Here is a 14,000-nt window from a genome sequence, read left to right on the forward strand (position 1 = left end):
GCTTTGCTTCTTATCCTTTCACGTGGACTTGTGCTAAATAACAGTTTTTAATTTTGATCAGGAGAGATTTATTTGTTTTGTCTGTTGTAGATCATCCTTTGGATGTTAAGCCTAACTCTTTGCCCAAATCTAGTCCCAGAGAGCAGTGAGGATTTTATCAATGACAACCCTAAACAGATAAGTTTCAAGATCACATTTCTGCATCTGGACTGCTTGCTCTTTTGTGTCTGTACACAGCTCTGACCCTAGTCTCTCTTTTCCTCGTCATCCTAGGGATTTTCTTATCTCTCTTATGTTGGATCACTTGCTATTCCCTTTATTGTCCTCTTTCTTGATTTATATGAATATGTTTACTGTGAAAGAGTAGATGGTGGATACGTTTTTGAGAAGATGTCTGAAAATGTCTTTTTTTCTTATCCTCACATTTAATTGTTAGAAATCCAAGTTAAAATTATTTTTATTTTAGATTTTGATATCTCTACATCTACCGTTGCTATTGAGATACCTAATTCCATTTTGATTTCTGATTTTTGTATGTGACCCTGTTTCCCCTCAATTCTGGTTATTTATGGAATATTAATCTATATAAGTGCTCTAAAATTTCACAAAGGTGTACTCTTGTGAGAGTTTATTTTCATGCTTTTCAGACTGCTAGTCATCTCTTTGAATTTGGTAATTAATATAATTGATTTTTTTGAATTGTATTTTCTGGTGATTTCTACTGTTTTATTCTATTTATTCTTTCTTTTTGGAATTTCTTTAGGAATGTTGAGTACAGTGGAGAGTAGGATTTTAATATTTTTTCCTCCTGAATTCCTTCTGTTTATCTTCTTTTCTCCAGCTTTTTCAGAGATTTCTTCAGCTTTATCTTTGAGTCTCTGTTTTCTTTAAGTGTTCATTTAGGGTATTGTGATTTTAACATACAAAGAACATGTTTTGTTATTTGTTTTTGGAATGTTTCTTGATATTTGATGAATGATTCATGGATCTTATCTCTCTGCCAATATTTAATGATGTATTTTGTTTGTTTGTTTTGAAAATTCTCTCTCCTCTTTTTTAAGCTTTAGTTCCCCTGAGATATTTTTCCTCTGTTTCTGTTTTAGTTTCTATCTTTCATGTAAGAAACTTTTCTCAGATGCATGGAATATCTTAATTTTATGTTCATGATTAACTTAACAAAAACTGAGATTCTGAGTACATGTATAGACCTTGTTAACTTTGAGCTGCACTGTTGAATTAATTATTTGTTAGTTGGAAGAGCTACAAAATCATTTTTTATTTCTGATCTTTCTTCTTGGGCTGCTGAGAATTCTTTAAAAAGTTTATTTCAATATCCAGCCTGATACTGGTCTACTTGCCATGTTTCAGGATGGCAGGTGTCAGAAGAGGGCAAAAAAGATCAAGATTCTGCTCTGAATATTCAAAGAGATACTTAATTCCTCTTTCAATATTCCACACCGTTCCTGCCAGTCCCCCAGTCTAGAGAACATCTCCAGAGAACAAACTTTAAAGAATAACTTATTTTGGAAGCAAGTATATTTTTCTAATGTGATGGAGTTGGAAGATGTCGAGAGATCTGCCTTCTCACGCCATCCTCCATGGGTTATATCACCTTCTTAGGTTTCTCAGCGTCCAGGTCCAGACGTTCTTGGCATTGTTGATTGCTGAGTCTTTGGAACAATTTATATTATATATTTGAATATTTTTCTGTAAGGCTGTTTACCATTCAACGATTCCTCTTTGAGTTCCCAACGTTTTCCCTTTGTTTTCTCTCTTTTTGCCCCATTCCTTATGAGGTATATATTTTAAAAACTATCTTTAATGTCATTCAGTGATGTTTCTGGGTGGTGGGTTTAGGGGAGAGTGATATTAGCAGTATGTTTTTTATTGTCCATCACAAGTAAGAAGCAGAGCTGGCAGTTCAGTCAGAAATAATTTTTTGACAACTTTTACAATTCATTTTATGGATATGCATTTATTTTTATTTTTATTTTTTTGCATCTCCTTACCTCAATTTTGATAACTTACATGTATCTAGAAAACATTCTTTTTATATGATTTATTCATTTACTTCTTATCTGTGGTTTTATTCCTTTTCTTTTCTTTGTTTTCATTTGCAATCTTCACATTTTCTTGATTTTTTTGTGAATAATAATTTAACTTTTGATTGCCCTTCTAAAAATTTAAATTTTGGATTTATTTAACTTTTAAAAATAATTTACTAGTTTATATTTACCTATCATCTTCTATCTTTCTCTAGGGCACAGTGAGGGAGGGGGTTGTGGTTTTCTTCTTCCTTCTTTCCTGTGCCAGAGGCAGTTTCTGTCCAGGGTTAAATAGGTGGCAAAAAGTAGAGTAGAGGTAAGGTAGAGAAAAGGTTTCTTGAGCTACACTTCTTTAAAACTGGCCCTCAATTTCAATTCTCTGCTATAAATGAGATGCTCTCCTGCTGACCACTTTTAATTTCCATCTTAGTAGTACCTCAGTAGTTTCTTTGGTTCTTAGTAGTTTACCTCTTTACAGGTCCTCTCTGTTGCGATCCCATGGCTCTTCTATGGTACCCTATTGGGCATCATCTCGTTGAGTGAACTTCAAGACAGCATTCTTATCTCTGCCTCTGTATCTGTCTGCCCCTTGCTCTGCACCCACCACCTCACCCTGCCAAACCAGCCTCTATCTGCGTCTCTCCTTCTCTCTTGGTCCACATCTGGCCAACGGGAAACTCATGCTTCCAGTGTTTAATTAGTGAAGGAGCAGATTCCTTCCAGATTACAGCCTTCCCACCCTATGTTTCAAAACATTTCATCCCACCTTTCTTTGTGACCCTTTAGATTGCACAGCCAGAGTCAGTACCCAGTTTACTGTTTGTTTCATCCATCTAAAGATGGATGAAAACCAGTGGTGACAAAAGTATTTTTTAGCAAATTTGGCCCAGCATGGTGGCTCACGCCTGTAATCCCAGCACTTTGGGAGGCCAAGGTGGGCAGATCACAAGGTCAGGAAATTGAGACCATCCTGGCTAACACGGTGAAACCCTGTCTTTACCAAAAAAAGTACAAAAAAAATTAGCCAGACATGATGACGGGTGCCTGTAGTCCCAGCTACTCGGGAGGCTGAGGCAGGAGAATGGCGTGAACCCGGGAGGCGGAGCTTGCAGTGAGCCGAAATCCCGCTACTGCACTCCAGCCTGGGAGACAGAGCGAGACTCCGTCTCAAAGAAAAAAAAGACTCTTTTAGCTAATTCTTCACAAGTTCCACATAGACAGGTAGTCTAACGCTATTCTCAGCTGCCTATTCTTTGGAATAGTTTTGGGGCCTCTGTCAAAACTAAGGTTAAGAGTCTAATTTTAATATATTTTAATAGTTTATAGTTTTAGTATTAATTTAAGTGTATTTTATATCTATGTTAGTGTGTGTGTGATTTAAAAAATTCATATATTTACATGCATTAGTCAGGGGTCTAGCAGGAAACAGAATTCCAACCAAATGGTTCAACTCTAGAAGAAACTGGGGTGTCAAAATGCTCACTCTCCTCTCCTCCTCAGTCTCCCATCAATATACTTAGTGGCTAAAAGCCACCCAGAAAACTGAAAATAGGGGAGCCCAGATTCAATGGTGGTCAAAGTAAGTTGGAGAAAAGGGTATACATAGCATGGGTAGTGGGTGGAGAGGTACCAAATGGAATATAACAAATATACCACTTTCCTATTGTTCCAAAATTTAATAAATTTTGATGTATATCATCATGGTCAGAAAATGTAAATTACACCACATCTATTGTCTTTTGACTCTTTTGAAATATGTTCAAGAAAGGCTAGAATACCAGCTTTACTTATTTTTTGATATTGTGTTCTTTGTAGCAAGCTGTCTGCTTATTTGCTATAGACCTGTTAATGTTGTTTTTATAAAAATCACCTAAGGTTTCAATCTGTAAATTTAAAGATTGTTCCACATCATCTATACTACACGTTACCGTTTACAGATAATATTCAATAGTCTGTTTCCATTATTTCATGAATGTTCTTTAATTTTATTTTTTTCTTCATTTTTGAATACACACTTTACCTGCTTAAATCCAAAGAGCTCTCTGCAGAAGTATCATTAGTAAATTTAGATTTATCCTATTGTGGTCAGAAGATGTGAATTATACTCTGTCTACTTGTTGTAACTTATCATTTTCCTTGTAGCCCCACTTCAGCAGATGATCTTCCTCTTGATTATATTAACACTTTCATGTTCCCATTTTCCACTCATATTCATAAAGAAATAAGGACAAAATAATGAGATATTCAAATTGACTCACACATAGAGCTCTTAAAAAAAAGAAACAAATAAAAAAGGAAGACTGTTAGACCATCTGACTGATAAGCAGTACCACACTGTGAGGGCTCAAAATGATTGCTTATTGTGTAATAAAGTCAATATTTACTTTAGAAAATGCTAGTGTCACATGTACCATATGAAACTAGAACGAAGTAAAGTTGTGTATTCTTGTATATAAATATTTTGGCACATGTTTTATTATTTGATGTGTTACATTGGATTATACCTTTCCAAAACAATAAACAAAAATCCAACTCAGTGCTTATAACTTTGGTTTTAACATCAATGAAATAGCACATATATATGCACACACACATAAACACACATTTTGTATTTCTTTACCATTAATTTAGGATGTTTTTCAATGTTAATATTTAAGTTTCCTTTACAGTAATGTGTGTTTAAAATTTTGTTATTTGTTTGAAACTAAGGAGCTTTCTTCTTTTCATAGGTAAGTTTATTACTTTTATATTTATTGTTTTAACAGATGTATTTGCTCTTCCTTTATGTCTTCTTTGTTTATTTCTTTTCCTTTCCTTATCTTTGCAAACCAGTGGTTATTATTTTCATGTCTTGATATTGTTGCAGGCCATTTTCTTTCTTTTTTTTTTTTCTTTTTACTCCATGGATTGAGATTTTATTTTTCTTTGAGATAACCTATCATCTTCGAGGATTATTCCCCCTGTTGTACATTGATAGTTCTCTTTTATTTGGGAATAAGAATGGTGATACATTGTTTGTTCATTGTCTTTATATTATGTTGAATACCTTCAATCCTATCTGTGTTTAATCATTTTGCATTCCTCCCTGGTTTTTGGTTAGTTTACTCAATCTCCACTGATTTTTTTTCAAGTTTAACTACACATTTTATTTCAAATATTTTAATTAGGAATGCTTGTTTTCTTATTAACTCTAATAAGCCCTTTTTATCTCTATTTATCTTTCTGTATGTTTTCAAAATAGACAAATATGCATACATATAGGTAATACATGTGATTTTTTTTATTGAGTTCATTTTGGCCTTTATTTCCTTGAGCAAGTGAAAGAGTTGCTGTCTAAAATGTTTGCTTCATGGACTAGATCATCATTAAAAAATATACTCTGAATTTTTTTTCAGGTATAGGTTTATTTTCTTCTTTTATTTTTATTTCAGATTTTTGTCTTCTTTTTTTCTGTTTATTTTCAAATGATGGTAGGTACATTCAAGCTTTTTTTTTTTTTTAACCAAAATACTTAAAGTGAGTTGTCTTTGGAACCCATTTCTTTTATCTACAAAAGCTTTGAATTCTTACTATTGATCTAATGTGTTTCTTTCTTGTAGTTTTTGGGCTCTGAAAGATTTGTGACTCTTCAAAGGTTGTATTTCTGGATTTGGATGACCCCCAAACTTATGAACCAATTGCCTTTTTAAAAATTTAGGTTAGAGGAAGGCACAACAGCATGCATACTTTCTCTTTGTGGTCTTTTCCCTCTCAAACATCTTTCATCCTTAATTTTCCCAACCCACATCAGCTGTTTGCTGATACTGATCTGAGGTGGATACAGTTACTCTGAGTTGACTGGCTCCTATCTCTTTCATGTTCCCTTTCCTATTTAGGTAGGTTATCATGGTGATGGAGTTATCTGAAAGCTCCATCCAGAAGGTCAGTCTTGGTTTACCCCAAGGGAATGAGAGGTCTATGGTAAGTGCATTAGCTCTACAGTCCAGAGGCTTGTCTTGCAATTCTAACTCCAAGTTGGGTGAATGCAACTTTTTAATACAGGTTGCTGAATGAGTGGCCTATGGAGAGCTTCTCTGGGAAAGGAACTAAATCTAATTGATCAATATTTACCTTGGGCAATAAAAGTAATTCATCTGAGTCTTTCCTTTCCTCATCCGCAAAAGCAGGTGCAACATAGTGTGTCTCATGGGGGTGTAAATAGGACTAATGATTTGCCAAACACATTACTCAGTGGTTGGCCCATAATAAGAACTCAAGAAACAGTTGTTGATATTATTATGCAGTCTAACTCCTTCATTTTACAAATGGAAAGTTGAGGCCCAGAGTCACCGAGGTAGAACTAGATCTAATCTCTGACTCGGAGGTCAGTGCTTACTTAAAGGGTTGAAGTTAGCCTTAATTTATCTTCTTTATATGGTATGTTTGTATTATTGTGTACATATTTACATATATGCCCATAATAAACACAGAAAAAGCCAATAGAGTATATGCACTGTCATTGGGGGGGGGGGGGGGAGAATAGCCAATCTTGTTAATTTTTTTTTTTTTTTTTTTGCATCTGAAACTTTCTTTTATGCTAATTCTTTTGTCTTATTTAATAACTTCTTCAAGAATGATGTAGCACCAAAGTCAGTTTTTTAGGAGGATTATTTTCTTTGTATGACCAATTGCAACATGCCTATTGCCATACTTTATGTTTCCTATGAAGAAATTCAAACATTTTAAGAGTGGCTGATCTCTAGGAGATGAGGTATAGAGGTGTTCTATGAGGAAATGGGACTGCGCTTTCTATCTAATCCACTGAACCAACAGGGTTACTTTGATAATAGAAATGATGTCTAGAATACTGTAGGAGAAACTAGCACTGAGGGAGTTCAGCAATTCCATTCTTGTATTGGCCCAGCTTCTGTCACTCTTTCAAGGAAGATAGAATTTTCCTGGGACATCTTGAAGCAGGAGTTTCTAATATATATAGCCACATTGTACAATGAAGCTGGTATCATCTGAGAAATTTAATTAATATATTTTTTAGAAGATACTTCATAGAATCAGAATCTCTTAAAGGTGAAGCTTAATATATAGGATTTTAAAAATAGCTGTGCCAAATAATGCTATAAAGAATTACAATTCATTATGCAGCACTTATGGCAGCAGCAGCAGTGTCATCTGAGAGCATATTAGAAGTGAAAGATTTCAGGTCCTACGCAACACTTACTGAGTCAGAATCTTCATGTTAACAAGCTCTCCGGGTCATTAGTATGCACATTAAAGTTTGAGAAGCACTGATCTTGATCCGATACAATGTTTAATAAACCTGTGTGCACATAAATCACCTGGATAACTTTCAAAAAGAATCATGCTGAAGTCTGCCCCCAGAGACTCTGGGGTAATTGTTTGAGGTAGGGTCCAGGCAGTCGTGTTTTTAAAAGCTCCTCAGCAGATACCTAGCTATGGCGAACGACAGGCAGCATCATGTGATAAGCAGCCAGTGGATATCAGAGCTCCCTGGCTGTGTTTGTTTCAACCCAAAGCCATTTTAGCATTGCGTTTGACTCTATAGCAGAGAATAGGTTGAATTACTTATCACAAGGCTGTCAAACAGCAAAGTCCTATTGGGCCCCTACTACTGGGATTATTTTTGGCTAGAGGAGAAGATAGCATCGAACAGCAAAGGTTGTCTCATATTCCCAGTGCTCTCCTGAGGATTGATATCAGTGACCTTCAAAAGGCAGAGAAATAAATATTCAATTTTTAGCATTCCTGTTTCAGAATCCATTTTGATTCCATGATTCAACTTTGATGTGCCTGATATGTCATTTATTCCTTCAGTAATGACACTGTCAGATAGTCCTTTCCTTCCTCTCCAGGACTATCTTAAGTCACTTAGTAAAAAGAAATGCCACTGACTGAACTTTTTAGACTGCTTTACTCTTCAAATTCACGTTGGGTATGGTTTCGAGAAGAGCAATACAACTTTGGCGTTTGTTAAGAAACAGTACAAAATGAACTTTTCCATAATTATACAGATTTAGTCCCAGAAATATATAGTTGAAAGTTTTTCTCAGGTCAAACAAAGAATTACAAAATGTATAGCCCAAAATACCTGTTTTCAGTATCCCAAAGGAAAGGATACTTTTTCTTCCATGAAAATCTGTGGCAATTATTGCTTGTACGCTTTGTTTGATTATAAATAGTGGAACAACTTGCAGTATTTCTTTTAGGCAATTTTCAAATTTTATGTTACTTTTTACATGTTTATGTCATTTCTTGAAATAGATCATAATCTCAATTAAGGCAGAAAATATATCTCATATTTATTGGTACCCTCCCATTGCATAGGAGTTCATTTATTAACATATCAGAATGTAAAATTTAACATGTTTTGACTATTTGGTTTTTATTATTTCTCCTCATGAAGATTTTCCCATTTTTCATACATATATAAGTACAATGCTCTTTGAAAGGTATTACTTATGTATATTAAAATGTTCCATATGTAATGAACAAATTCTGGCTATTTTAACAAGAGCTGAAAGCTAGACTTTGATGAAAAAAAAATTGTATCTCCATCTTTTTAATTTTTTTTTTTAATTTTACTTTAAGTTCTAGGATACATGTGCTGAATGTTCAGGTTTGTTACATAGGTATACATGTCCCATGGTGCTGCACCTATCAACTGGTTGTCTAGGTTTTAAGCCCCACATGCATTGGGTATTTGTCTTAAGTCTCTCCCTCCCCTTTCTCCCCATCCCCCGACAGATCCTGGTGTGCGATGTTCCCCTCCCTGTTTTCATGTGTTCTCATTGTTCAGCTTCCACTTATGAGTGAGAACATGTAGTGTTTGGTTTTTGGTTCCTGTGTTAGTTTGCTGAGGATAATGGTTTCCAGCTTCATCCATGTCCCTGCAAAGGACATGAACTCATCCTTTTTTATGGCTGCATAGTATTCCATGGTGTATATGTGCCACATTTTCTTTATCCAGTCTATCATTGATGGGCATTTGGGTTGGTCCCAAGTCTTTGCTATTGTCAATAGTGCTGTAATAAACATATGTGCACATGTGTCTTTATAATAGTACAATTTATAATCCTTTGGGTATATACCCAGTAATGGGATTGTTGGGTCAAATGATATTTCTGGTTCTAGATCCTTGAGGAATTGCCACACTGTCTTCCGCAATGGTTGAAGTAATTTATACTCCTACCAACAGTGTGAAAGCATTCCTATTTCTCCACAGCCTTACCAGCATCTATTGTTTTAATGATCGCCATTCTAACTGGTGTGAGAAGGTATCTCATTGTAGTTTTGATTTGCATTTCTCTAATGACCATTGATGATGAGCTTTTTTAATATATGTTTGTTGGCTGCATAAATGTCTTCTTTTGAGAAGTATCTGTCCGTCCATCTTAACAGGAAATAGTCTATCTTGTCAGCATTAAGATGTGAGTTGAGGACAACGGACAGCCCTCCTCCTGAGAGACAACACTCCAATGACTCACTATTTAGAGTGTTCGGTCACTCTGAATACCTCTAAGTCACATTCTTCTTCATTTTATTTCTTCATAAAACGAAGACAGATTATAGGCCAGGCGCGGTGGCTCACCCCTGTAATCCCGGCACTTTGGGAGGCCGAGGCGGGCTGATCACAAGGTCAGGAGATCGAGACTACGGTGAAACCTCGTGTCTACTAAAAATACAAAAAAAATTAGCCGGACGCGGTGGCGGGCTCCTGTAGTCCCAGCTACTCAGGAGGCTGAGGCAGGAGAATGGCATGATCCCGGGAGGCGGAGCTTGCAGTGAGCCGAGATCGCGCCACTGTATTCCAGCCTGGGGAACAGAGCGAGACTCCGTCTCAAAATAAAACAAAACAAAACAAAAAAACCAAGACAGATTATATTGCAAAAACCTGTGCTTATTATTTTATTTTGCATGAAAAGCAATACAATACAAGGTACACTGCATTATGTTGAAGGGAGCACACATATTCCTCTTCCTCCAATCTTATAACATTGAAACCATTATATTTGGAATGATACAAATATATGTCAATTGAGTCTTTAAGAGTTAGGTTGCTGTGGAATATATTTAGCATCAATTAGGTCAAATAATGTTCTTACTTTATTTTTCCCCTTGAATTCTAATTATGGCACTGCATATATTTAGTGTTCAAAAACATCCCCTAATCAGTGACAGAAATTTTTTACACATAGGAATTCCATGTGGGAGAATTAGGGGAAAGAGATATCTAAATATGAATGTTAATAAAGGAATTCAGACTGGTGGCACAGTCCAGTAAACGATGATTATAATGCAGTGTTGTGCAAAGGAGGTTAGAAAAGCTTTACAGAAACCGCCTTTGGCATGAACCTTGAAAGGAAGAGAAGAGCAAACTAAGCAAATTATACACAGACAGTTCAGAAACATCTTTGAATGTCTGCATATACCAGAACATTAGACATTTTTGTGGCTAAAACATAGAATGAATCTATGGCAAAGCTTGAAAAAGACTATAGAAAAAAATGAAGTGCTTGGGTACATGAAACAAGACTTTATATATGTCAAATTAAGTATGGACTTAATTGTGCAGTGATTGGTTTGGCATTATTAGTACTTTAGTAGGGGGATGACACAATATAATTCGTATTTTTGAAGAAAATAACTTCAGCTACAATATGAAAGATGATTTGGAATGGGAAAAGCCAACTCAAATTAGATACTTCAGTAGTTCAGAGAAGATATTATATGTCCTGATGATATTGAAACACTAAGATTTGTTACTGATGAGGTTTCGAAAGAAGAGGAAGTAGAAAAATTTGAAAATTAATTTGAAAAAATTTGAGCAATTTACATGATTAAGCAAGTTAGTTGGACTGGAGAAAGATAAATGAGAGTAAATGGCAGTTCATTTTATAACAAGTTGAGTTTAAAATGCTGATTTCTAATATTTAATAAGCAATAAAAGCTATGGACCTGCATCTTAGAGGAATAATCTTTATTAGATGTAGAAATTGGATTTTACATGCAGATTTTAGAGCAGAGCAGATTTTTCAGGAAGTGTAAAATGAGAATAGGAATGAATTTTCAATAAGAGGAAAACATAAAAAGAGAAGGAAAGCAAAGTCAATAAGATAGGGTCAAATGGGAAGTAGGGTAGGAGTGTCTGAACGAAGAGGACTGGCCAAATGCCTATAGAAATCAAATAGGGTGAGGATTGATAATGCGCACCAGACTTTGTACACTGATGAGTTTGACAGGAGCTGCTGCGGTGCTGCAGTAGATTACAGGGAGACAATGTGAATTAGTGTGTGGAGTGAATGGGGAGAAAGTGGTTTCTGCTGGTAACAGATGTTCAAAGCAGGCAGCACAGGAAAAATAAAACAATTGGTTCATTCAGAGAAGGAGGTTAATGTAGAGAAGATGTAGGGAGTGTTTAACATGTTGGTTGTGGACGACAAAGAGCTAAGAGAGAGAATCCTAAAGACACAAACCGCTGGGGGCGGGCGGGGTGCTCTCAAATGAGAAGAACAGGAGTGACATTAACCTTGAAATGCTCAGAGACTCTACTCCTTCATGACAGCAGGAAGATAATTAACAATAGATACAAATGCAGATAAGTTGAAAAGTGAGAAGGATGAGAGTTTGGGAGTTTCCGTCCCATGGCCTCAAGTTGTTTGCTGTGATGAAGGCAGCATACTGTGTTTGCTAAAGGTAGAAGTTGCAGAGTCTGAGTAGCACTGAGAAGAGTGATGATGGCTTGGAACATATGTTTCAGAGAAAGTAAATGGGTACTGAACAGTGTTACAGATCTAGAAGAGGGGGGACAGATCATAGATTTATAATGCAAATTAACAGACTACTATTTAATTGTTTCAGCATCACCAGAAATTTCAGGAGGGGAAGTACAGAAAAAACAAAGTGTTTGGGCTCATTTGTTCACACATTGTCAGCAAAGCTAGAGCCAAGAATAAAGGAAAAATGAGTTAAGTATGCCAGTAAATGTCACCAAGATAGCCGAGTAGTTGAGATTTAAAAAGAAATAAAAAATTGGTATGCTTTTAGCCTAGGAACAAATGGAGGTTCCGAGAAAAGTAAGACTATTTAGTAGAAAATACTGGATGAGAGAATTTTAAGAGGTTTTTATCAGAGCAGGGATTTCAGAGAGATAAAGCTGTAGTGTGATGAAGGGGAGAAGGAAAAAAAAATCAAGCAATTATGAAGTAAGTAATCAGGACATGATATGCCCAAGAATATAATTTCAAAATTGTCTGGTATGATAGCAATGTTCGGTTGAAGAGAAAGATAAAAGCAAGAGGTTGCGTAGTTTATGTATTATACATATATTTCATGATTAGAGGGCTGCCAGGAGACTCAAGTTATTTCTCCCATTGTCCTAGGGCTCTGAGGTATCCAGCTTTGAACTGGCCCATCAAGTATCTGAACTCTGTTCACAAACTGAGAAAATACTGGGCATATTGTTCAAGCTATTTACCATCTTAACTGGTATTAACCTAAAGTCTCACATTGTTTTTTTCCTTTATACTTAAGCCATATAAGCATCTTCTTAACTTCCATCTCCTCTGTAAAGCTTTTCTTAATATTCTTTGTTGAAATTAATCTTTTTAATTTTTTCTATCCCTGCCATCTCTGTTATAACATTGCCTATATTCTTCCTGTATTCTATTGATTTATAAGGAATATATGTTGCTTGGGGACACTGCCTTATTTTATTAACTGTATCACTGGCATATTGTCTTGCAAATCTGGGTATTCAATAAATGCTCTGTGAATTTAAGTGGTCATTATCCCCTCATTCTGAATTAGGTCATAAGATGTATTGACTATCATATAGTAAGGTCTGAGAGTTACTGAGGAGTAGGTTTGTGTGACAGGAGTTAGGAGCGAATGGTCCAGCACTTGAAAAGTTTCCCTTTAGACTGAGAATTGAGGAGTCATAGCTTTGTGCAGTGGCAGTATCGTAGCCAATGAGGTTTATCTGAGGCGCGATTATTGCTAATTGAGAATTGAGGAGTCATATAAAAACACTGAGGACTGGGTATCTGGAGTAGTAAAAAGAAGCAGGAGGGATGAATGTTGAAAATCTTTGCCTATGTATAATTTTGAGTAGGGAAAAAAAAAACTCTGTCTACCATTAGTTTCTATATGTGTTTATGAATTCACTGGAATTGTTTAGAGAGAAGAAATTATGACTCTGTGTACATTTGCTCTTGAGTGTGTGGGAGAGAAAGAGAGGGAAATCTCCCCAGAGTTTGGGTCTTTATTGTTTACTGTTAATTACTTTCCAAAATCTCCTAAGTGTTCATTGTAATTTTCCATTCCTATCTCCACTTACCTCACCCCTACCAAATTTCAGCTATTGATCTTAAGCCCATCCCTAGACCTTAATAACATTTATTTTTTTTAAAATCCCCCCTTCATCTTTTTGTTTTCTTTTTTTGTTTGTTTTGTTTTGTTTTGTTTTTTTAAGATTAGGGTCACTTTAATTAAGTTGTGGCCATGGGAAATAAATCTTGTAACTCTCCCCTAGTTTGAGGTCAGTTAAGTGCCATGGGCCTCTTTAAGCAGCTGATGGGCACAGTCCTCCAATATGAATGATTCCCTTGACACTGGACAACAGGGTTAAAGCAGCCATTAGTCTGCAGTTTTCGGAGAACCTCTGCCTAGAATGTAATTTCTTGGATACGTCTGTGAACTTGACAGAGACTTCACCTACTAAGGGGTCATATATTAACAAATCAGGAAAAAAAAATGCTGTCTCATAGTTACGCTTTGGTTGTTTTTACAGCTTGTATTAAAATTTCAATATTATTATCTGTAATGTTATAGCAGATTTTACACTAAAATGTATATTTGCACTATGATACCCTATTGATAGAAACCTTATATTTTAAAATCCATCAGAAATTTCCAGACATAGTCTCTAAGTAAATGGAAACA

At 35.6% G+C, this 14,000-nt stretch overlaps 1 long non-coding RNA gene and 1 pseudogene across 10 annotated transcripts in view; both read left to right on the top strand.

The window, feature by feature from the left end:
* Positions 1 to 14,000, top strand: part of LOC141406893 (uncharacterized) — a 934,563-nt gene that overhangs the window by 484,468 nt on the left and 436,095 nt on the right. The window lies entirely within an intron of this gene.
* LOC123569313 (U4 spliceosomal RNA) lies at positions 12,999 to 13,071 on the top strand (annotated as a pseudogene).

The sequence above is a fragment of the Macaca fascicularis genome, chromosome 15 (assembly GCF_037993035.2).
Source record: "Macaca fascicularis isolate 582-1 chromosome 15, T2T-MFA8v1.1".
In the NCBI taxonomy this organism is placed as follows: Eukaryota; Metazoa; Chordata; class Mammalia; order Primates; family Cercopithecidae; genus Macaca; species Macaca fascicularis.